At 36.0% G+C, this 26,207-nt stretch overlaps 2 protein-coding genes across 4 annotated transcripts in view; one reads left to right on the forward strand and one right to left on the reverse strand.

Annotated features, from left to right (window-relative positions):
• LRRN3 (leucine rich repeat neuronal 3) overlaps window positions 1-6,882 on the reverse strand; it is a 31,984-nt gene extending 25,102 nt beyond the window's left edge. For both annotated transcript variants that reach the window (XM_015628272.3, XM_015628269.3), the window contains exon 1: window positions 6,358-6,882. The gene's annotated coding sequence lies outside the window, so the exon portion shown is untranslated. The remainder of the gene's footprint in view (window positions 1-6,357) is intronic.
• IMMP2L (inner mitochondrial membrane peptidase subunit 2) overlaps window positions 1-26,207 on the forward strand; it is a 399,803-nt gene that overhangs the window by 185,948 nt on the left and 187,648 nt on the right. The gene's annotated exons all lie outside the window — the stretch shown is intronic.

The following is a 26,207-nucleotide window of genomic DNA, read 5'->3' on the forward strand; positions in this document are numbered from 1 at the left end:
TCCTCAGATTGTCTGGCTCATCTTTCTGCTCAGGAAAGAGCTCAGCAATCTGGCTGCTGCTGTTGGAAGGCAGAGTACTTTCCCTTGTTTTCTGGAGCTTAGAGTTTGGAGTCTAACCCTGGAATGGTATGCTAAATATTCTTTTTGTCTCTTATTTTACAATAAAAATAAAATGACTGAAAGTGTGTTTGTCTGACAAAATATTGATGACTGGATAATCTATATCAAAGCAACATTCAGAAGAATACATTACCTGAATTATACATTTTGGATGAAATTGCTATTCAGACAAACATTTCTAGCTTAACAGATCATTATATTTGCAATTACCTCATTTTGTCTTCTCTCACCTCATAAGGATACCTCTATAAATGGGTATAATCATTATTAATCATTCCATTTCTATCAAGTGCTGTTGAGTTTGAGCCTTGTATTTGGCTTACCAGCAAGTAACTGGCCAAACATATTAAACTGAAATAGTAAAATTACTGTATTGTGAGAGTGTGATGAAATAGCGGCTCTACGGTCTTGGCTGACTTTTCAGAAAGTTATTATGGTGCATCTTGTGCAAAAAAGAAATACATGTCCAAAATGCTGTAATATGCACAATATATCTAGGATAATCTTTTGTGTTATACTTAGGAGGATAACCTAAGTAACTATGTTTTGTTATAAAGTGATATTAAATAGGAATTGTGCAGATAATGTCCCTCAAGCTACATTGGTAATAAAGCATCACTTGACTGTAATTATATTTTTCATACTGGAAGGCTTTTTTTATTTGTTTAGAATTTGACAAAAGAAAATACTGTACTTTATAAATTGATTGAATTGTTTCAGAACATCCTTTTGCAGTGCAGAGGGAGGAAGAATTTTTACAGCACTGCCTGATTTCTGTATGGAACACACAAAAGAGAGCAGTTTAGTATTATGCAGTGGGTTTGGAGCTGTTGTTACACAGAAATGAGTTTTTTCTGGAAGACTCAGCTCCCATGTGAGCCTTGACCAGTGTTGGCTCTCCTGTCTCTCAGCTCCTTCTGTGGCATGCAACATGGAGCCAGCTGGGGTGGGGAGCTCAGCAGGTAATTCTGCACTTTGGTGGAAACACTGCACTGCTCTCTACTGCACTTGGGTGAATTAGCTCACTGTTAAGTGTCATCTACAAAAATTGCTGATGCTTGACATGACCTCTAGAGAAAGCTGCTTTCCAGAGGGGAGAGGAAGTTCAGTGACTTGAGAGAACTTGGCAACAGGAATGAGCTTGGGGTGAAGAAACAAATGTCTCTCTCTAGTCTTTCTATTTATAGCTACCGTGACACTAGCTAAAAATCTTTGAGAAAAGTTTCTATTTTCACATAAAAATTATTCCTGTCAAGATGAAAAATTTTATTAGGTCTCTAGGTACTGAATAAATCACATAAATATGATATAAATAACGACACATATATATCTGTTCTCAGCAGAAATTTGCTACTATTGTAAAGTAGGAGACAATTGTATTTATCCTTATTCAGGGAATGAGTCCCATAATTGTACTTATTTAAATGCTTCCCAAATCTGGTATGTATTTCTAATTCTATTTCAAGTAAGAATGACTTTTTGTTTTAGCACCATGACAAAACTAACCAACCGAGTTTCCTTTAACCTTTCAACACCACACTAGAAGAGCCCTAGTAATGTCTGACCATCATGTTGTTTTTTTAAAGACAATTTGGGAGTCATCTTTCCTTATCCAGGATGATGATATAATAGAATACTATAGCATAGAGTACTATGGCAATTTAAAAAAAAAGTCCCAATGCACAACTTTGTTCTTCATTGTGTGTTCTATGGCACTGCACTTTTTTTTGGTTTTTGTTTTATTATTCCATAATTTATTAAATGGGTAATTTCTGAAATTGTCTGATCCCTAGACATATAATTGTATAAATTTTTTTTTTTCTTATTTTTTTCGTACTAGCAGCTGGATGCCCAGAGATTTCTGGGTACAGCTTAACTTAAGATTTGTACCTTTTTTATGCCAAATATTCAGAGAATTCAAAGTATTTCCTGGCAGACTAGTTACTATTTGCATAACAAGAAATGTCTATTAAAAGACTCTTGGGGTAATACTAATAATCAGTAGACATTTAAAAAAAATATTCCTTTTAGCATTTTATTCTACTTTGCAGTGTTTACCTCTAAATACTTATTATTCAGGAAAGAGAAAAGCTAAATGATTTCTTTAGTGCCAGTGTTGTCAAAAAGCATTTCCCAGTTTGACTGAGACTGTGGGAACTGGGAGCACAAAAGAGGTAAAATTTTTTCTACTCTAATACAGAGGTCAGTAGAATTAAACTACCATTAAATTTTGGGCAGGTATTTTAATGAATTCCAGAAATACAACAACTGAATGAAATAATGTGACTAGAGAGATCTTTTTTTCTCATTTCTTTTGAGTTAGACCGTTGCTGCTTGTGGCCAAACTGAAAGAGAGTTGAGATAAATGTTTTGTGAAAAAGAAGTATTTCTAAATGAAGGATAATGGTTCCAAGGATATGCTGTAGAACTTTGTGTTTTTAAAATGAAACTTCCCCTTTATTTTAATGTCTGCATTTGTTTTTGCTTTGAAGAAAAGTAAGCAGTTTGGTGAATGCTAGAAGCCAGAGCATGCCTGTAGCTTGCATTATGGTTGATGTTCCATGTATAAAGAATATGAAATCCTGTTGGGAGAGGGTAATTGGATTAAGTAAAATTGTGAAAGTAGTTTGTACTTGACCCTCATGAAAACAGTCTTTCTCACAAGGCGTCACATTCAACTACTCCACAAAGAACCCAATGTGAAATAATCTTATTGGCATCCATATTGGATCTTTCTCTGGTGCAGATGTGTATAGCTCCATGTGCTCTGCTAATAAACATTTATCAGCTCCATTCAGTTGAGGATATGAATTTATTGAAGAAAAATTGATGAAATAATTTATAGATTTTGTGTATAAAACTGAAGGTCATACTGTTTATTTAAATAAGTTCTTTATGAACTACACCATTTCATAATAACAGGTTTTAATAGTTTGTGGACTGGTCAGTTGAATAAGTAAAAGGTGCAGTAATTCCTTTTTACAGTTACATTACAGTTTTAATGAGAAGCATTGATTTTTCTCTTAATACTAATGTGTTTAATGACCTTTCTAATGACATCTGTCACTACTGTTTCTTCTCAAATTCTACTGGCATTTTCTTTCAGTGAAGCAAAGGATTTTAATTGCTTGTTGTGTTGTTTGAATGAGAATTAGTATTATTTTATAGTATGAAGGCTTGTAGAAGGCATACTGTTAAAAAAATGTAGTCTTATTTTTGATCTTCAGAAAAATTTTAGAAACTGTCCATTCCTTTGTCTTCAGAAAATAGTTCCTTGAGTGCTACATGTGAAATTGGTTTTTCATTGTCAGTTTTTGGTACTTGATATTAAGGTAGAGTTTGTGGAATTTGACATGGAAGAGTATGTCAAGGTAGTTTCTGAAAATGCCTTTCTCAAGAGTTTGTTTTCCTTCAGCTTTTAATGGTACTATCTGAAGAAAGGATATATGAATTAACTAAAACATTAATGTACCAGGAATCACTAAGAACAGCTATATGTAGTTGAAAAAAGGTATCAAAGGTATCATGTGGTGACTTTACTTTCAATTGTAGATAGAGCTTGTCTTGAAAAACTTTCGTTATCTACTGCTGATCTTCTTCTATTGTTTTAATACTCTAAAACTTGGCTATTAAATACCAGTATAACTTTAGTTAAGGGTGATTGTCAGCAGGCAGAAAAGTTTTTGGTTAGCTTGTAATTATTAATATAATAAAGGTTATGGGCAAGAGTCAAAGAAAGTGGCTCCAACACTTCTAAATGGTTTGCTCTCTCTCACAAACACTTAGTTTTGTTTTCCAGTGACAAGGGACAAGTGATTACAAGTGAAAAGCAGGACTTATTTCCATAAACTGCTCAATCTTGATCAGTTAATAAAGGTTATGCATTAAATTTTTAATCTGCATTACAGGTAGCAACGTTGCTTAGTTGATCTGGTCTAATTCAGGTGTGAAAATGAGGTACTCACCCACTTCAGGGTACTCCAAGCAGGCATGCTCTGATGTCACACTCAGAGCTGCCACCCTAAAAGGCGGGACTTTGGGGTTACCATAACAACATCAGCCAGTCCTTGGCTGACACTACAACATTATTGCAGGAGCTTTGAGGGAGTATTAACCAAAATACAGTTACCATACATTTTGCCTGCTTTGCTGGTTAAGAATGTCTATGCTGTGAAGAGATGCTTCATCTACACCATATGTTCTCTGTACATGTATGATTGAAATGGCCACATTTTTCTGAAGCTCTTTGGCATATCTATATCATATTTTGAAGAAGCACATTACAGTATATGTGGCAAAACCTAAGATGCATTTGTGTAAAGTTACCCATATTTACTTATTTTCTGCATTAAAAATGAATGAGGATAAGCATTTAGAAAAGCTGCTCAGCTACCAAGGCATGTAGAAAAAGTTTCCTCTGAGTAGTCCTTTGCACATAGCATGAGGAGATCAGAATCAGATTTTCTCCACTTATTTTATAGCACATTTTGTAAAAATGCAGACCAGGAACTGGAAATGCTTAACAACTAAAGTGCACATGCAGTGTGAATGAAAACAGGATATTTAATTAATTAGACCAGAGATTGTGTTTCATGTAATAAAATAAGTCAGCTTGCTTTAAACAGGTTTCACAGACAACCTAAAATAGAAGAAGGAAGCTTGCCAATAGCAGGAGCTAATGCTTCAATACCTTTCATTTTGTACTCTGAAAAGAAAACCTCTTCTTAAGCTCATTCATTTTCCAGGGGGAATGTTGAATGCTGTGGCATATTGTCAGAGCTGCTTTATTGTCACCATCTACAAAGGTCACCTGAATTAATTGACTTCTTACCATACGTATTGTTAAGCTACCCATTTTCTGTCATTTTTGGAAAGGTGACAGACTTAAAGCCAGTGGCTATCTGTTGATGGTTCTTTCACAGTGCTTGTTTCTCAGAACACAGTAGCTCTAAAATTACAAACAAATAATTACATTGGTGCAAAGGAACAGAATCTTTATGATGTTCTCCAGAGTGCACAGACGTGAGGGGGCTGAAGGGAGAAAAAGGGGTAGGAGAAATAATCAAAATACTGAGGTGTTTTTAATACAGTTGTAGTACTCTAAAAAGCAAACAAAAGCATATGGGAAGATGCAGACTGTATTTTTTTCACTTTGAAGCAAGCATTAGAAGGCTAACCTGTCTTTTTCATGGTGTAAAGTAAAATCTATCTCTGTCTTTCACTGGTGCATAAATCACAGATCCATGCTGATGCACTTTACCGAATGTGTGTTCATCTGAAAGGATACTGAGGTACTCTGGTACTGCATGGAAGTAATGACATACACATGCATAAGCACAAGCACATTAGACAACTGTAGTGCTAGCCTGGAATTTCGAGTTGATTAAATTGATTGAATAGAAAATCTCTGATATTTTTCTAGCTCCCTGCATTTGCTGCCTTCTCCTTCCCCCTGTGTTGGGTTCTCTTTCTCATCAGCAGTGCTGGGCAAAAACTCCAGCTCGACATGTGAAAACAAAGACATGGAAAGCGAAGACAAACAGTTCTGAGCCTTGCTCTACTAAAACAGGCAAAGCTTTTATGGTGATGTATTTAAACACTCTCCTCCCATGTAAATACAGGGACCCTGCTGAGATGCTGTTAATTACCAAAGAAGATTAGAACTCCTCTGCTTAATGTGATCCTTTTTACCTAACCCGTCCGTTCCAGCTTCATCAGTAATCAGACATTCACACTGTCCCTTCTGACTGCAAAGAAGATGTTTTTAAGCTAAGTCATTTGCCACAGTCCTTAAGATGTAGCCTGGCAGAAATTCAATAACTGTTTGTGATATGCTCATTCAGCCTCATTGCTCAGTGGTTTTTAGGTCTTGACATAAACAGCATTTCCCTTAATCCTAGCACTGGAGAGAAGAAAGGAGGCTGTCCTGTATCTTGTTTTATTGGTTTCAAAACACAGAGCAAGTGTTTAATTTGATACTGCCTCTGAAATATCTGTGGAAACATTCTCCTATCATATTTTTTTTATCCTTTGATGTTCTTTCAGGGTTAAAAATGCACAAATCTGATACTATTGCAAGCATATTTAGATAAAAAAAACCATATTGCATTTGCATTCTGTTCAGAAAGTAAAATGTGAAAATACACTAATAAAATAACTTTACAAAAGAAGAAAGGGGAAAGAGTCTAGAAGTTAAGATAAAAGTCAGGATAAAATTGAAAATAAAGAGGAACTTACCCTATAATAAGAGTAGTTTCAGAGCTGGAGGAGTTCTTGCATCTCAGTAATTTTGAATCCTTAGTTCAGGTAGCGACATACTTGTATTAAAGCCAGCGCCTGAACAGATGAGCACACATGTATGTATGGGTGTGAGTCGGCGTGCATGCGTGTCTAACAGTCTATAATACAAAGATGTATCTATTGATATCCTGCAACACGAGAGACTCTCTGTGCTGCCAGCTGAGATCCCTTGCGTTTGCCAGGCGCTGTTGCTGCCTGGCTGTCTGAGGCTCGCAATCCAGCGGGGAGAGAGAGGGGGGGCGTGGGGGATTGGAGAGCGAGAGGGAGAGAGATGCTGGCTAGCTGCTCTCACTTCCCCCGGTTTCCATGGCGGTGCGCGGCTCGGGCTCTGGGCTGTGCCTCGGGCGCGCTGCTGCCCGCTCGCCGCTCATCAGCAGCGGAGCCGGCGGCCCTGCCAAGGTGCTGCTGCTACGTGACACTGCTGCTGCTAATGCTGCTGCTGCTAATGCTGCTGCTGCTGCTGGTTCTGCTGCTGCTGCTGGTTCTGCTGCTGCTGCTGGTTCTGCTGCTGCTCCTGCTGCCGCTGCCGCTGCTGCTCGGCTGCGGATGCACGAAAGCAGCCCGTGAGCGCGCCCACATCGCTCTTCCCATTCGCGGGAGCTACAGGGCACGCTTTCTGTCTGTACAGAACACATTGGGAGGTCCGGATTTTCTCCCCTCACCCCCCTTTCTGTATTTATTTATTATTTTTTCTTCTAAGGGCTGTTATCTGTACTCGCAACAACTTATTAGACATCGCCGAAGTTCTGCAAAGGCTGCTGTAGTTCAGAGGATACTGTATGATGAAAATAGGTGTTGTGCCTTGCCCCTAGTATTGGTGCCTCTTTTTTTTAATTATTATTATTTTTTTTTTAAAGCTTAAGACAGGAAAATATTTTACATATTCTTCCTCTTCTGAATTTTATTAAATATTACATTTTACTACCTGTGCTTATCAATAGGAAGGAATAATACGTCTTCCTGAGAATTAAAATTTCAGAATGAACCATGAAACGGGTTAGTTAGAGAAAAAGTCAGTTTCTCTCAATCTCTCTCTTTGCTTGAGTCTGTCTTTTATGGCCATCCAATTATATATCCAGAATTTTCCTTCCCTTTCTTTCTTCTTTCCCCCTTTATGCATGGTCTTTGGTGAATGATTTATTTTTTTCCCTATTTATTCTGTGCCCGTGACCAAAGGGCATACAAACTGTGAAGGTTTAAAAAACTGTAGAACAATTTGTGATTGTCATCACCCCTTCTCCTAGATATACAAAACAATAAATGAGATAGATGTTGTTAGGAAAAGGTCTTTTTATCATGTATACTTTTTATATAGAAGAAATTACTTTATAATAGGAGATGATTTATAGAAAAAGCACAAAGAATTGGTTATCAACAGGTCAAAAAAAAATTAAAATGTTGGATCTCTTGTGTGAATCCAGTCCCACAGCCCTGAGCGAGTCAGGCCACCCTCTAGTGGACTGAAGTGAGATGTGGTTCTCATTTCACACTCCTCTGCTTTGAAGAAAGGCTCAGGGTCTTGTCTAATAAGAGTATGAAAACTTTCTGAAGATTAGTAAATGGTGTGAATTAGTGTGTTTTTTGCAACAGCAATAGCATTAAAATTTTACAATAAAATGGTTGCTATTTTACAAAAACTGAGTCTCATCTCAATTCACGTTCAGTATGAGATCGTGGACTGAATTGTTTTTGTCTATATTTGCTAAAAAAATAATTTTATTCTTCATAAAATCACTTCTTATGAAAATTGAATTAAATTAATGCCACCATTCTGAATAAATTTCAGGTTGTTATAATTGGTTAGGGCAAATTTCACAAAACTACTCCTGTTAGATTCACCAGTACTTACACTGTGGCTTTATTAGAGCAGTCTTCTCCTTCCACCTCAAATTTTTGAATACTGTACTTAAGCTAACTACAGTGAACAAGCTGTTAAATTTTTTTAAAGAAGTGTGCTGTTCATTTTTCGCTCATCCAACTGGGTGGGACTGTTTCACAGATGACATAATAGTATTTAAGTGACAGATTAAATGTGAATAAGTGAGATACTCTAGCCCAGGAAAAGGCCAAGTGGCCTTTTCATTTTCTCTCATTCTTTCTGATGGATATTCAAATCTTTTTCTAATGTGAGTTAAAGAGTTATATCGAAAAAGTTGGGGCTAACCCATCCTTAGTTACCTTTCAGGTCTTCTTGCCTTAGGTTGGGAGAGTGAAAACTAAGATCAGAAAGATATCGCATCACCTTTCTGTAGCCTCAGGGCTCATTGGTGAAACCTGGCTTCTCCTTTGCCCCCATGAGATGGCTCTCAGAGCCTCTGATGTATGTGATGTTCACCACCATGAGCTGCAAATGCAAGCCAGTTTAAACTTCCAGGTCATCCTATAAGCCTTCCCTTCTGCACACAGAATGTCCTGTGTTGGCTGGGATAATGCTCAGGACGTTCCAAGTAAGCACAACCCAAAGCCAGAAGAGTAAGACTTCTTGCCACTGTAGCTCCCACAAGAAAAATGGAAATCCTTCTTGATCTTGAGCCCTCTCCTACCTGTCCCCAGCAGAAGATATTAACCTGTGCTACAAGGGTGGGATTGTGGGTGGACTAAGAGAAAAGAAAATTTCAAAAAGTTTGGACAAAGTTGAAAATGTTCTTTTAAAGACAACTAAAACCTGCTATTTCTCATATCTCATCTAGTGGAGATCATCTGGAGAAAGGGAAATAGATAGGGACTAGCATGGCCCCACATGAAATGTTTCTTGGTTTGCCCCTAACCTCCTCATGAACTCACTGTCATTCATTCAAAGTCTGGCTTTCTAATTAACATGAGAATCATGCAAAAACATATTCAGTGATTTGACATGTGAAATTAAGATTAGAGAAGTGCTTCATTTTGGTTGATTGGTATGGACTGTGTAATTAGAGGTCTAGATAATTAAATCAACTAAAGTATACTTGCATAAAGAAAGTGAGTTCTTATGATAGACTATATATGCAATTAAAGTACTTCCTTGATAGGCATACATTTACATATTAGTTAAAATGTTATTAAATCATAATAAAATTCTGTTTCATAAAAAAAGGTGAACTAATTGAATTTTATTATTTAGGAAATGCTAAAGAATATTTTTTTCAAACTATCTGAAGGAGAAAAATATCTTTTATAACCAAAACAATTATGATTATTAAAGTTCATTAAGTTATTTTTCTGCTGATTTCACTATGATGCTTGGTGGTTTTAAAATAGCAATGTAATCTATTTTATGAAAATCATATATATAGCTTAATAGGTTACAGGATAGAAAAAAAATCTCTCAGACTGATAGAGAGACAATGATATTAATGCAGACTAACTCCAGCAATTTATTTAGCATACATTTTATCTGATTACTGAGTGCACATTAAATAAACAAATTATTTGTTTGTAATGGACAATGAAAACAATCCATAAACTCCTTAGTTATTAAAACAAAGTGATTCTGTGTCTGCATTTTTCTCAAAATTGGAAGGTAATTTCCAATCCTTTTCCCCTTTTTCATTATGTAGAAAGGCAGAGCATCCTTGGGCCTCCATATCCTTTTTTGTGGTTCAGGGTTAACCATGACCATTTCTAGTGCTTTCAGTCTTTGAGAACACAGCTCTGTTTAGAATGCAACAAGTGTAGTTAAAATTGTAATTTTTACAAGAAGAATCCTACAACTATTTGATTTAAATCCTAAGATGACATACTTTATATTGAAAATTGGCGATTATTTATTTTTTTTAAAGTGCATAGCCGTAGAGATTATATCCATATGTAAAACAGACAACACTTTTGGAACAGCTTTCTCGCTACACATGCTCCTATCCTGGTTTCTGAGGCACCACAACTACAAGGAGGAGTCTTGGTGGTGGCTTTTCTTACTTTCTTCTTGTAGCCCATAGAGAAAAAAAAGGAGTGAGCTGGTGTTTATTTGACAGATTAATCCTTACCAGTTCTGCAAAACACACCCTTATTGTATCTTCCATATGGGTTGTGGGGAGGTATTCCTTTCTGAGTGAAGGTCAGTTTCAATGAAATCTGTGATGTGGTGTCATCAGTTAATTTATTAATTGACTTAATTATAGGCGGTTGTCATTGTGTGATTTGCCTGGAAGAGAGAAAAAAGAGTCACCACTTCATGTGAATTTGTTATGCCAGAACTTTCAGTGCAATGTCATCAACCTGGCATTGTCATGTGCATTTTTAGATATTCTGTCCAGACTATTGATATTTTCCTAAAAGGGCTATGATCCCATAGAGACTAATTTTTATTAATCTGTATCTTTCCAAAATGGAATCATTTTTTCAGTGATAAACAAAAGCAACATTTCTGGCTCTTGCTCTTTGTCTTTTTTGAAGATGAAAGGCTTGTTGCCAACAATGAATTCAAATTTCTAGAGTTGCACTTTTTAATGGAAAATGCTCTATCAGATTACTTAACCTGCTATGAAATTTCTTTTATCAGATCTGAGAGATTGTGTTGATACACTAGAGCAAAAGCAGATGGAAACAAATCTGTAAAGAATTTCACGTAAGGGAATATTCACATACACACAAAGCCCCAGTGACTTCATTAAATGCTATGTAGGTAGTAGGTGCTATATGCCTTGGCAAAATCTAGAACTGCATGGTAAAGAGCCTTATAGTACAGGCAAATTCAGTCATGTGTGATGGGTTGAATGAAAGCAGCAGTGAGGAGCTGATCTTGGTGATCAGGGATATATTTCCTATTCCAGAAAACTTTTCTATTCGTGTGGCTACTGTTTTCTATGAAACAAAAAGTATGAGATCCCAGGCAAAAGCTATAGTCTCTTTCCTCATTAGAGGTCCCAGAGCCATAGTCAGCCTTCTGCAGGAGCGGCTTGAGGTCTGAAAAATCTTAACAAGTTTTATCCCTACTGGGTCCAACACAGGGTGATATCTGAATTCTTCTAATTTTCATCCTTGACCCAATTTTAATAGGCAAGAATCCCTGGCATACCAGTATCTGCAGAAGGCTGGAAGTGAGTCACGCATAGCAACCACAACCTTGCTGTGTCACATGGGATTCTTAATGAAGACAGAGTAGTGAAAAGCAGCTAGAGAATCTTTATATGCAGCTGGATAAGGCAGATGAAAAATCTGTAAAGCAATTTTCAAGCTCAGTGTATATGTTTAAAAATTTATTTCATCTCAGTAAGTTTATGTCTTACTTAAGATGACATCTCAGGTTTTCTAGCCTTCAGTAACTGGATATAACTTATTGGGATCTTCTCTATGTGGATCTCTAAGGCTGAGATGCCCTTGTTGATTTCTCAAGGATCTGCTTGTTTGTGATCCTTGTTTGCAGGACCCAGAATGTGCATGGAATGTAGCAGTTAGTGCCATCTTGGAGCTAATCTGTGTCTAAGGCTGATGAAGAAAATAGTGGCAGTAATGATTTGAATGTAAGGCCTAGAACTTCTATCCTGGTGTCAATTTGTTGTAATTAGGTGGTGATGGATCTTGAAATTCCTGTCCTTATAGAGAAGCTGTTTTCCATTTCTTTTCTCATGTCTATTTGCTTTTCTATGGACATTAATTGATATTTCATCTGAAACAGGTCTGTACTTTTTCTGTTGACACTGTGTGGTGTGGAAAATAATATGTGATCAGTGAAAGGGAACCTCCTTCTCCCAATTATGATTTTATTTTAAATTTAGCCACCTTCCCTGATAATGCCACATTTGTGGCAATAAATGCCAGCTGTACAGTGTGTGTTTCTCAGGGGCAGAACTTCTGACATGAATTTCTTAACTTTTTTGATGAAACTGAACAAACTATTCTTGCTGCATTTCATTGTGATTTAATATTAAAATGGATAGTTAACAGTAGAAGTTCTAAATTATCTGCTTTTCATAACTATTTGCACAAGAGGTATTGGTGATTTAGAAAACTTCGCTAGAAAAATCACTAATTGGTGATTTAGAAAACTTTAGAGTTACTAAGTTAAGTATTAGAACTAGAATGTCATTTTGCTTTTAGTTACTTTTACTCTGTGACTGAGAGAAGTACCAGTTATTTCCCCATGCCATCAATACCATGAATTTGTCCTGGTGATAGCAAGAAACAACACTGATAAGTGCAGTGAGTATTCAGAATATGGTTACCTAATGTTAGTTTAAATAAAGTGCACTAAACTATGGGAGTGTAATGGGTACCTAAGGGAAGCCTTTAGTTATACAATTTCATTTTTTCAACTTGCAGATCTAGAAAATTAATTAAAAGGTCAGTGGAACATACAACATCCATGCTGATAAAAACCCAAACAATGTAACTAGGAATGCAGTAAATATCTTCCCTCTCATTTCTAGTTTCACTGCCAAGAACCACACACATTAAATATTTTTATTTAAATGTAGTGCTATCTTTAAATCAATAAGCTGGGGATAGAAAGGATCATGTACACCATGACTTACTGGAGGAGGAGTTGTTTCAGAGGCTTTCACATAATTTCCATTACTAAGGAAACCACTTATTTTGTCTGTGCATGTTTTGAATAGATCTCTCATTTGAAGTCTGGTGCTCAGACACAGGATTGCATTATAGCACTGAGAAGGAGGCAAAGGAAACAAAAGAGGCATAAAACCACTCCATCTTTAAGGAATATAGTGTATTGTATTACATGCTTATGAAAATGTACATATCTATATGTATTTGAGAGATGTCCATACATGTATGCATTTTGATTATATTGTTCCTACAAAAAGCAATGTGAAAAATATTAATCAATTAGGCAGGGAAAGCAGATCTTCCTGTACTTTGCATGCCTCTATTGTAAGGACATTTGAAAAATCTGGTGTACCATTTAGGTAGCAACAAATCTGAGTCCTGATTTTCATTTCCTGAGACAAAACATAGCATGACATAGAAAGAAATCCCTATCCATGATTATGGAAAAACAAGGCTGCAAGGATGGCTCTGCATTCAACTGCTGGTCAAACCTTTGCTTGGAAAGTGAGTCTGTTTTGGCAAAATTCTTGATGAAGACCTGACTGCAGATACACACCCAACCATACTTAGACATATGTTATAGCTGGGTCAGCACATTTTCCCCACATGAACAGCACTTATATTCTGTATTAACAAACAATTGAATTAATAGCCCCACTATTGCCAATTATGTATGCTCAGTTGATATCTCAGAAACAAAAAGGTTGCCTTAGTACAGCTAGATGAATCTGGTTTGATATGTTTAAAGTTTAAGTATTTAAATAGCTTGGAACTGATTTCAAAGTATCCTCAAAGATGAGAATTGTTCACATATAAGCTCAAAGTGTCAGAGTTGTCCAGAAGATTACCAGAAATCTGCAGGGAAATGAAGTTTCTAGCTAATAAAGGTTCTTATCCAGCATGTTCTACTAAATGAATTAGTTTATCAGTTAATTTCTTTTTTTGACAAACAGGATAGAAAATTGAAGAAAAAGATGGAAATTCCCATTTTCAAGGGTTACAAAGCCCTGGGCTCCATAGGGTCATGTGACAACAAAACCCAAACTATAGAAAATTAAATTCTCATATGTTTTGTGTGTATTAATGCCAATTTATTTTGAAATTAAGGAACTTAAGTCATCAGTTATTGCTATCTGATATGTCTGATTAATAATTATTTGTAATATATGTTGCATAGTTCACGAGCCATTTTGGGTGATAAAAGTTTACTTTTAAAGCTAATATGCCTCAAAGGGATTTATGTGTGTGTTGTTGTGCACAATTAATAAGCAGCTTGTCCCTACAGATTTTTTGCTGTAACTTCTTGACTGTTAAATGCATGGGAAAATGACAGCTGTGGTAAAGCTGACATGTCCTTGTCTTGACTTAGTTGAATAATTTTGGATGAAGCAAAAAAAATTAGATTACGTAGAGATAGCAGAATTCATATGTGTTGGCTAAGAAATACTAATTTTTGATATCTCAGAATATTTGTGTTATTTCAGTACTGTAGTGGCTATGTTTGCTTTCTGCTGTGGAATCGTGAGAATTCACAACATGTCTCAAGAAACACTAAAAGTATTGCTATTCATTATCCTTTAATTTATCCCTGCAGGAAGAAATAACATCTTCAGTGTTTGGTAATACTGACCATTTCCTTTATGGTGTAACTGGTGTGTTTCCAAGAGAGTGCATTCAGCCTCTAACTCCCACCAGTATTATCATAAAAGAGATGAAATCAATATTTTTTTATAAAATAACAGGGATAGGTACTTTCAGAGAAAGTTAACATGTGTTTTGTTACAAGACTGTCACCTGGTGAGGACCAGGAGCATTTGATACTGAAAAATAATTAAGAGTTAATAATTTAATTGGGAATTCTAATTACTAGAGAAGAGGAACTAACATTTTATAGAATTTTAACTATTTGGTAACTCTGTAAAAGTATCATATAAAATGCAGTAGATAATACAAATTATCGTTTAGTGCCAAGTAAATCTTTTGATGACGTCGCTGTGACAAGAAGACAAAGGACACATTGAATGGGAGAAGGAGGATGGTTTTCCCACAATAAGCAGCTCAGAGGAACATAGGAATATCAATCAGAAACACTGCTTGAACTTTAATATTAGAAATGGGATTACACGCTAAGTAGTTGATGATGGAAGGTCATTTGGAGCCAGTAAAATGTAATTCTGCTTTAAATTGTGGGCTTATTAGAAATAACTGAGAGGGAAAAAATATCTCTGTATTACTGGTTGACCAAGAGGCAAGAACTCACAGGGTGGCACAGCTGTGAATAAAAGCAAATATGTCTGAGGATGCACCAGGATTGTTGTTCAAAGTTGTTCCAAGAGCAGTAAGGAACTGGCTATTTCACTTAGAATAATTAATTCAGCTATGATTCTTTTGTGCTTGAAAATCATATGAACTCCAAGTGGAACACATGCAATTAAATACTATTCAGGTGACAGCAGAGCCCACATTACAGAGGGGTTTATGAAACCTTGTCTTGTGTAGTGTAGGAGAGTCAGGGGGAAAATAAGATTCCTGCTGATGAATACATCCTGCTGGTACATAATGAGGAAAAGGTAGCAGAAGAACAAAATTTGTGTGTGACTGTGATTAAATTTAAGTCTGTTTTTTTTTTTTTTCCCCCCTGTGAGTCATCACATCCTGGGATAAATTTCCAGTGGAAATAGTTTGGGTAGAAAATCAAAGCAAGAGCAATCCAAACCAACCACGACTCTGGTGAAATAAATCACCAGCAATAACACCCCTCTTCAAAAATACTGATTTGTTTATTTATAAGAGCAGTGTGTTTACAAATAGCTGACTTCGTGCCTACAGAAGAAGAGGAAGCTAAACTTAACATTTTCGGAAGATCTTTACAGTCCTTTTTCCCTTATCAAAGATTAAGCCTACTTATCAGATTAGTATAAATCCAGTCCTTATCTGTGTGTTCTAAAATCTATCAGACTCTCTTTGATAATTTTGAATTTTTGTGACAATGGGAATTTTTTACTCTTCAGCTTGTGGGAATACTCATTGTTCAATGTTAAAACAGCTTTCCTCAATATTTACCCAGGAAAGTACAAATGAATCAAATATGAGTTTAGTATTTTACATCTACTTGCAATTATAAAGCAGCAGTTTACCTATCTTTGCATGAAAATCAGTGTCACTACAGAAAATTCAGAAGAAAAAAAGGAAACTAATATCCATATTTAGGTCTTTTATTTTCGCTTTTCTAGATAGTTCTGGAAACAGTAATCCTTTTGATAATAATCTCTAAAACAAATTGTCAAACCTTAGATTTTATCCAAAATTTTGTTCCAATCTGCCACTTTTATTACTAAACAGAAACATCACTCAGCTGGGCAAGTACTCTCATCAGTTTTGTCCTCTGTTTTTTGGGGTTTTTTGGTGGTTTTTTGTGTTTTTTTTGTTGTTTGGTTGGAGTTTATTTGAGTTTTTTTATTGTGATGATAAAGCTACAGGGAAGTAGCAAATAAGCCTTAAATGCACAAAAATTTTCATGTAAGCCTAACTATTTTTATGAGAAATCCTAAAGCCCCCAAATTGTCCAACTTTTTTAATGTGATCTTTTAGCACTCCTAATTTTGCTGACATCTACTTTTTCTTTGAGTACTGTAAGAAATGGCTGCAATAAATCCACTTTTTAGATACATCTGTATTTCTTCTTTGGGCCTTAGGTTGAATTTTTCTTTAGCTAATAGGCCATTGATATATTCAGCTATCTCCTGAAGTGGCTTTAATAGGCAGGTACATTAACTCATTTCATATTTTTCTACAGAGAGATATTCATCAAGTTAACAAACTTGATGATGGAAGAGCGTATTCTTCTCATTACTGCTAATCCGAATGTTATGCCAAATAGGCTTTCAGGAACCAGAACACAGATAGTTATGGCCTTAATGAAATAGTAATAACATTCAAGCTAGAAACCCAAGAAGTTAAAATGCATGGGTCGAAGAGGGAGAAATCTAAGTGTGCTGATACATTCTCATATTTTCCTAACTGTACTCTCAGGACACATATTTTTGTCATGGCTTCTGTTATGTCACATGGAGAATATTGAACTAAACATAAAGGAGACTCAATATTGCTGTTTAAAAATGTGCCTCAGGAGTAACCTAAATGGTGAATAATTTGGTACATCGGGCAGGAGCACTAACTTTTGACCAGGAGAGGAAATTCTAGTAATTCCATTAATTTCACTAATCTCTCCTGAGACCATCCTGGTTCTGGGTATGAGTGAAGCTACTTTTGGAGAGAAGCCAAACTTCATTGCTGCCTACACTGCATTTAAAAGCTTTTAATTGAATATTCCTAACTGAGCTAATTATAAACTACCTTAGGCTTTCAATCTCACTTTCCACTGATTCATCTTCCCCATGCCCAGTTTTTTACTCCTCTTTGTGATTGTGCAAAGAACATGTAATTGCTTTCTCCCACCCTGCCCCTAACTTTTAGAAAAAGCAATTCACCTTCCTTTTCTTTGAAGTCTTCCCCACTGACTGTTCTGGCCTTTGTCTTTGCTAGTTTCTGTCCAGAAGGATGCAGATTTCAGTCCTCTGCTTCCTCTTTCAAGGTGTCTTACGCATCGCACATTTGGAAGGTCTGTGTGCAATCTGTTCCTTCCTTTGGCTGTGGCAGAACAACTCCTGTAATCTTGGTTTAACCACTGGTCTGAGGCAGTCTGCCTAAGCAGGGCTCAACACATGGCCAGTCTGACCCTAGGACATTGCTGGCAGCCTAAGACCTGCTTAATAGGCTCTTTTTCTGTGGATTTCCCTTTGCAATCAAGTATGTGCATGAGCCAGATGAGAAACACTTATGGGTAAGTGCTGCCTAAGCAACAGCTGCCCCTCACTCTCCTGGAATCAGCTGCTACAATCCCATTTCTCAGTTTAAACCATGGAAAGGTAAAATCATGGATGCAGTCCATTTTTCTTCTTTTTAGTGGAAAAGAGACAAAGCAATCAGTATGGCTTTTTCTTTGCCCATGATAAAAACAACTGTACTCCAAGGGTTCTAGGGTGCTGATGGCACCAAATAACCATTGTATCTCTAGAGAAGCCTTCACTTCATCTCTGCCTTGACTAAACTTTGGTTCTACAGAGCTTGAAGGTCTATGTTCATAATTTACATAATTCATAATTTACTAAAGCCCATTTAAGTATTTATTTTAAATCAGTCTAACATCTTCAGTATATTTATGATCAACACCTATTTCTGTGCTTTAAATAAATGTTCAGCAGCTTGCTTTTTTTTAAAAAAAAATATGAATCTAAAGTTTATGATCTTGACTAAAGACAAATACGAATTATCATCTCTATCCTTTAGTTTTTTATGGTTCTTCTGTGTCAACCTTTGTGGCAAAAGATTATTAAAGCAAATCAAATAACAACAAATTAGGCTTTTTTTTTTTTTCCTTTCATATCATAAAACAGTAGAGTTAAGATTTGCCAATTAAGTGAGTTCAATACCAGAAATGGACAGGGTCCAAAAAGGTCCGGAATTTAAAACCAAGTGTCCCAACACTTAAGCTGTCTCTTGCATAGGTTTCTAACTGTGAATTACTAGCTTTACCTGCATTAGTTTGGGCATAAATGTGTCACAACCTTTAAATAGTATGATTAATCAACCCTTTCAGAAGAGCTCTGGTATTCAAGAGCTCTATAATACATGGAAAAATCTTTTTGTTCTGACACCAGTACTTCTATTATTTTATCTGTGTGTAAATCCTGTGAATATTAAAATTTTCATAGACTCTTAAAAGGGTTTAAAGAAAGAGCGAAACTGCTCTTAAACAATGAAAAACTATAGGTCTTTATTTTTGAAAGCATTCAAAAGACTCTATAAACACATACCTCACCTTTAATACCATGTAATTCTGTATTTCAGTAGTTCAGTGGGATAATGCACCAGCTCCCTGAAGAGCTTGTGGAAATGAAACATTTAGCATCAGCATCATGGAGCTTAATTGGAAATTAATTTGCAATTATTTATTGATAATATCTCAAGGAATCATAGAATCATTCTCACTTTCATTGACAAATCATTCCCAAACATACTTGTAGGGAATGAGATAGATGTTGTAGTAAAATATTTTACATGACTGGGTTCAGAATTGAAATTATAAAATGAGAAATTTACTTCTGGTTTTCTTGAAGCCATGAAAAATCTGAAATGGAGGCTTTCAGGGTAGCAATTACTGCATATTCTATGGTCACTTTTCCAAGGCCTATTGTAAATTCTATTTATATGCTTGGAAACCAAATTACCCATAAGCTAAAAAAAATTTAAAATAAAGATAAAATAGTGAGGTCCATATAAAATTGAGATCCCAATTAAGAATATATTCTGGTACTTTTAATACTTTTTTCAAAAACATAAGTTAATTGGAACTGCTCCTTGTATGTTTATTGGTTTTGAAGTAGTGCTGAGTTTTAGTAGGTTTGTGAGTTGTACAAATTTTGGCCTTCAAGAAAACACCACTTAGCCTTTTTAATAACTTTTCTGTATTGCCGAAAGGTTAATTGTGTCAGAACCTGTTTTCCATTCTCAAGTCATGTAATAACTGTGGGACGTTTTCTCAGCTGCTACCTTGGAGGTAGAGTTTGTTTCACAAGTCTTACTCTACTGCCTTCTGTCTTCATTAAACTTTGATGATTTTTTAAAGCAGAAGTTTGTCTTTATAATTTTTAAGCAATTAAGTTATAAATATTTGGACAAGAGACTTTATTGAACAATATATTTCTATATCAGCAAGAATGCTGATGCACTCTAATGTGACAAGATGGTCAATGCTTATTTCAGTGCTGCAGAGCAGTGTCCCAGTATAATTCTTTTCTTCTGAAGGAAAGGCATATTTTTTCCCTGAACTTTCCTAATTGACCCACCAGGCAATCACAATTACCATAAGCTCATATTATGGAGTCTGGCTGAGTGAATAATTTAAATCTTCCCAACTCCTAAATACCTTTTGAACAATTCAATTGGTATATTGTTTTTAAAACTGAATAGCAGTGACTTGGTGTATGAAAAACAACTCAAATTTGTTGCTTAGTCTTTCATTATTGATACTACTTATTCTTAGTTTGCATTACAATCCATTGATAAAATGGCTGAAAGAAAAAGAGATGGAGAAGAAAAGAGCTGCATGTTTCTGCCTCCATGCATTCATGCAGTCACTCCCAGTGTCTCAGGCAGTCCTTGGCTCTGAGGTGGGTGCACGTGGCAGGTCACAAAGCAACGCCCAGAGCAGGAGTGCATGGCTGGAAGCAGGGAAGAAGAGCAGTAATAACACAGAAAGGAAAAAGGTGAAAGTGATCTGGTCCTTTGAGAACAGCAAGCTTTTACCAGTCTGGTACTGGGCTGTAAAACAACTTTTGCAGATTAACTTCCTGGCTGCAGGATTTCCAAACTTTTGCTATCAGCAGCTGTGTTCCCATCCCCTCCATGGGTTCTTCTCTCTGACCCTTTGCTTAGCCCTGTCAGGATAGTGGCAACAGGTGAATGATGATCTACGTTCTTAGCACCCCGAAGCAGTGCAGTGCGTGATGGATCGAACAAGTGCTGCAGCCAGGAAAAGATAAAGGCTAATAGCAAAGAGAAGATTATGGCAGTCAGCCCCTGGACAGGTTGAGGCTGGTGGAGGACTACTGGGTAATGCCTCTGGAGCAGGCTTGTGTGTCTGTGCATTACATCAGCTGAGAGAATCACATCCTCCCTTCTGGGCTTGTTTTCACTCTCGCGTTGATTATTGGCAGAACTTGTATGATAAACTGGATAGGGGAGCCAATATGGAGCCACACTTTTTTCCACTCTTAGATTAGTTTAATTCAGATCAGTGCTACTGAAATTCATATTGAACTATTTTGCAGGAAATAGGAATTATTTCTCTGAGTGCAAAAATAAAGGCTGGAAAACTGGCTGATAGAAAAAGATGTGAAAGTCAGATTAAAAAGTCAGAGAAGGAAGGGTGAGTGAAACAAAAAGTGTGTAGTACAAAGACTAATTAGGAACTAATATGATTTTTCTGTTGTAAGCTGGGAGTTATAATTGAAAGTGTCAGAGGAAGAGAGAGATCTGGCTTTATTAGTCTCAGGGTGACTAAAGCTGTAAGTGTGACATGGCAATGAAAAAAGACAAGTGTAAAGACATATCAGGATTTATTACAGCATTTTTAGAAGTGGAAAGAAAATATTAAAGGCAATGTACATGGTGCTGGTGGGATTTCATCTGAAATTCTGTTTGTAGTTTGGGTCACATATGATTGAAATATGAATTCTAAAAGGAAGAAGTGCAAGATGGGTAGCTAGAGTTGAGGAAATAGAAATTCTGTCTTAGGTATTATTAGGAATTATTATGTCTCCTTGTAGAATAAAGAAATGCACTCTCTTTTTATTCTATTCAAAGAGAAAGGCACTGGCAAAGTGAGAATGTGTTTAAGCTGTAGAACAATGTTAGCAGAAGAACAAAATGTGTATTTGCTGGCAATGATGTCTTGTTTTTGTAGAAACGGGGGACAATAACCATCTGGGAGTAAAATTCTGGATTAATCAGTAAATGTGCTGGGTAGGTTCTTTCTTCTAGTACTGTGAAACAGCTTGATTTTTTTGTCACGTGGAATATATAAATAATTCTAAAAGCTGGAAATTAGACAGAAAATAAAGGCTCTTTCTCTCTGACTTAAAATATTTTAATTTCTCCCCACCCTATACTAGAAACGTTAGAGGGTAGAGGTGAATTGGGAAGAGCTAGGAACATGCCTCTTTCATGGATGATAGAAATGTGATATAATTATTAATATTTAGTGAGGATGAGGTTTATTTCCTGAGACATAAAAGACAGATATTCTGAGTGAAAGTTGTGTATTGCAGTAATTCCTCCCTGAAGCCTTCAAAGCCCCAAAAGTCAGGCTCTACAAGGATATCTATAATGAGAAATGTAGTCCTCTTTAAGGGCTGTAAGCAAATAAAAATATTCCATTTTTTCAGTAGCTCATAGCATTTATAAAACTTATAACACAAACAATATATGTGTTTTCTTTAATAATTAGTAACACAAAGTAATAAATTACATTAAAAATAGATGGAAGAGCATTTTCCTTTGGATATCTGCTTTTTTGATTTAGTTACACCCCTATACACAAGAATAAGTATTTTCTACAGATATTTTTCTATAAATATTTTTTTACCATTGGTGATAGATTTGTTGGCAATTTTCTCTTAAAAGACGACATGATAGTAATCACTAAATGGCTTCCTCCCATAGGTATGTGGACTATTCCTTTAAGAGAAATTACCAGCTTAAAGAATATATATATCTGAAATACATAAATTCCTTTAAAAATTTGCTTAAAAAAATAAAGATGCTTTGCATGCTTTAATAGATTTCAAAGTTTCAGCCAAAGCATACATACCCTGTTTTCTTTATAATAAAAATATGCTTCTCACACTCATTTTTGTAGCTATACACTCATTCCAATAAGCCTTATTGTTTCTTTATCACTCCAATTTGCAGTGAAGAGTATATCAAATATGTTTATAGTCAACTTCAGATATGACTGACATATGAATACGTTTGAAAATCGTATATTTCCGTAGTTGTTAATCACATCTTGTTCTCGTTTCTGATAAATAGTAAGGAAGTTGAATGCATCAGTTCTCTGAGCACTCTATTTGAATAGTTTTGTGTACAAAAAAGGGAATAATGCATATTTTTATCTGTCGCTAACAGATAAAGGCCCTTAGGCTCAATTCAAGAAGGTATTCTAGCCAAGAGAGCCCTCTAGCACCATCCTTAAATGCTGTGCTGAAGCATGGCCAGTTAGAGCAGCTTGCTAACATTTCCTGTCATGAGCAATAGCCTACTCTTACACTCATCTGCTTTCTCTGCAGCTGATGGGTTTGCTTAATGCAGTTACTGCTACAAATCTAGATTCATTTAGGAGACTTTTGCAAGGCACATTCTTTATCTCATCGCCTCTCATGCTTTCTTTACTTGGTTCAGGGGCCCCAGTTTTCATTCTGGACCTCAGTGGCTACAGAGTAATAACCATCTATTACTAGGTAGTAATTTAAAGTATGAGTGTGTAGGTGTAATGGGGCTGGGTGACCAAGGCTGTTTTAATTTTTTCCCTCTTACTAATGTAATGCAATTAAATTTGTAAAACTAGTATTTTAGTAAAGCTGTCTTTCTGTATTCAAAATATTTCTTGGCAGCACAGTGAAGTTAGTTTATGATGAGCATTAGTTTATGTTAAGTATTCAAAACCTAATTGTTCAATTAAACATCAATGCTGGTCAATACTGAGTCTCTGGAGGTTAGACAGAGAGGTGGGTCTATTCCAGACTGAGGTCTTAATTCCATAGTGAGGATAAAAAATGATTGATAATAATTTTTGTGTATAGTACAATAAACCCTTTGTATGCATTTTAAGATGTTTTATATAAACAAAGAAGTGATAACTCTCTGCGGACGGAGACTTGAGGCTTGGTCTTGGGAAAAATTTAACCTGAATAATATTTGTGTAGTGCTGAGCCATTTGTTTTGTAAGTGTTGTCACTACTGTGCCTGTCACTATTGATTGTTAAAGAAATTTTGGTTCATTAGATTAAAAAGCTAAAACTGTGTTATGCCACAAATGCAATTAAAAGTTTGTTAATAACATTTTGTTTTAATCCTGTTTTTCACTTGTGAACATTCTCTTGCTTGTTTCTCTTAAAAAGAGTATTATGCTGAAATAGGTAAAAAAGTGAGTGTTCACAGTGGTTTTCTTACCTGTTAAATTTTCTATCTCTGGTCACAAATGTATGATGTGTAAGTGGCATTTAATTGTAACTGTAGTATTTTCATTAATATTAAGTAAGGAATAAAGGTAATTATATGGATTTCAATACACTGTAAGAGATATGGGCTTTATTAGAACAAATGAGTTCAGTCTCTCCATGATGCACTTTCTTGCCATGTTCTTTGTCCTTTTCCTTTTGTCCTCATCTGTTGCAACACTGTAGACACAGGTATATTGACAGTGGCTGTAACAATAAAACAATTTAATTTTGTCATTATTTTCTTATAAGATATAAGATCTTATAATTTTACTAATTTTCCTCTTCTAGTGTTTCTATTGCTCTTCAGATTGAGAAATTCAGATTTCATTCTCAGTCTCAGAAAGGTCCTCTTGGCCACCACATCAACCCATTTACTTTATTCCATAAATTCATGTGAATTTGAATATGACATATTTCCATAAAGTATTCTGCTAGTACTGATCATCCTTATTAGAAAAAGTAAAGCCCCAATGATTTGGCTCATCCTTAAGTGTTACACTGTAAATTAGTTTTGTTATGTGTTTGTGTTATTGTAACCCCAGGGGGGAGCTCAGCCCCACACATCTCCTTGCTCACCTGGCAGTGGGATGAGGGAGAGAATCAGATGGGTAAAGGTGAGAATAAAGGGAGTGAGATAAAGGGAGTTTAACAGGTAAAGGGAAAACCATGCACACAATCAAAAAACCCCGAGGGATTACAGCACCACTACTCATTGGCAGGCAGGTGTTCAGCCATCCCTGGGAAAGCAGAGCCCCATCACAGGTGATGGTGCCTGGAGCAGACAAACACCATCCCTCCAAACATCCCCCTCTTCCTTCTCCTTCCCCCAGCTCTGTATGCAGAGCACACCACCACATGCTCTGGGCTATCCCTGTGGTCACTTGGGGTCAGGTGTCCTGGCTGTGTCCCCTCACAGCTCCTGGTGCACCCCCAGCCTCCTCACTGCTGGGGTGGGGTGAGAGGTGGAAAAGGCCTTGGCTCTGGGTAAGCTCTGCTCAGCAACAGCTGGAACATCCCTGTGTTATCAGCACTGTTTTTGTCACAAATCCTGAACACAGCTCCATGCCAGCTACTGTGGAGAAAGTTAACTCCATCTCAGGCAAAAACAGCAGATTATGTGAGAAAGCAATATTCTAATAGAAGGAAAAGCTCTCGGCTTGTGTCATAATAACTGCTTATTTTACTGGAAGTGAAGTTTGATTTAGCTTCAGGAATGCTGGCCTAGATATCTTTGCCCATTGCTATGGGAAAGAGGTCTCAAATGAATACTAAATTTTTTTGTAGAATGTCTGCACAACTTCCACGTGTAAAATTTTATAGTGGTGTTTTCATTAGTTGTCTTTCCTTTGAAAGTAAAACTACTGGAAATTGCTGGTGACTGGGGTGACATCATGAATTAGAAAGGACATGAATTTAATCTTTTGTAGAGACAGCTGTGTCTGGTGTTTTAATGTGGTTTTGAAGAGAAACAAAGGAAGGCTAATTAATGTGTTTATGTAAATTCTACAGATGACAGTGTTTAGCTGCAGTCAGTTCTTTACCATGGAAGCAAACGATGGTTGTCCTGTCCATGTCTGTTGCAGTGATTTAGGGCCTACCTAAACATATAATTAAAAAACCTGAATGCTGTTGTTGCTAAAGACAAAAGCAATTAAACAAGAGACTGATGAGAAGAAGCTTCTGACAAAATAATTATATACTAAACAAAGAAAGAAAGATTTCTGTTCAGATGGTGCTGAGTAATTGAATTGCAAAACACAGTGCCACATTATTATGACCATAAAACAATTAATTTTGTTCTATGGCAACTGAACAAAATCCTTAAGTTTGATAGCACTGATGAATACAGATGTGCGTCAGAAGCATACTTTGCTTTATAGATGCAGTGAAAAGCTTTGTCTACTTTTTCAAAGGTCTTGCCATACTATTTTGATTTCATATTTCTGGCAGTAGTAGTAACTGAAGCTGAGCCAGGGGGAATAAGAACTCAGTGACCACCTGCATTATTGCTACCATGCTCAGAAGACTTAGAGCATTGATCAAAGTTCTTTTTTCGTGTGATATGCCAGATATTGTTCATGTCTTAATTAATTTGTACCTTTAAATTTCGAATCTGTAACATAGAAATAATACTTTCTTCCAGTTTGCTCTGCAAATTCGTTCTAAGATGCCTATAATTTTAAACATTCCTAATTATATTAAAACTGGTTTAGCTTTTATAAAAATCAATGCTAAATGCTTTGTCATAAAGAGTTATACAGAGGAAGAAAAATGAAATCAAATGTGAAATCTAATATGAAATCTCAAATATGAAATTATGAAGTTCTAAGGTTCACTTTTTACTAGGATTTAAATGGAAAAAATGGGCCACAGAAACTCAGTAAAGGCAAGCAAATGCTCAAAAAATAGTTTCACAAAGATAGTAAAAGAAATTATATTATGTTATGTTATGTTATG

Source organism: Parus major, chromosome 1A (assembly GCF_001522545.3).
Source record: "Parus major isolate Abel chromosome 1A, Parus_major1.1, whole genome shotgun sequence".
Classification (NCBI taxonomy): Eukaryota; Metazoa; Chordata; class Aves; order Passeriformes; family Paridae; genus Parus; species Parus major.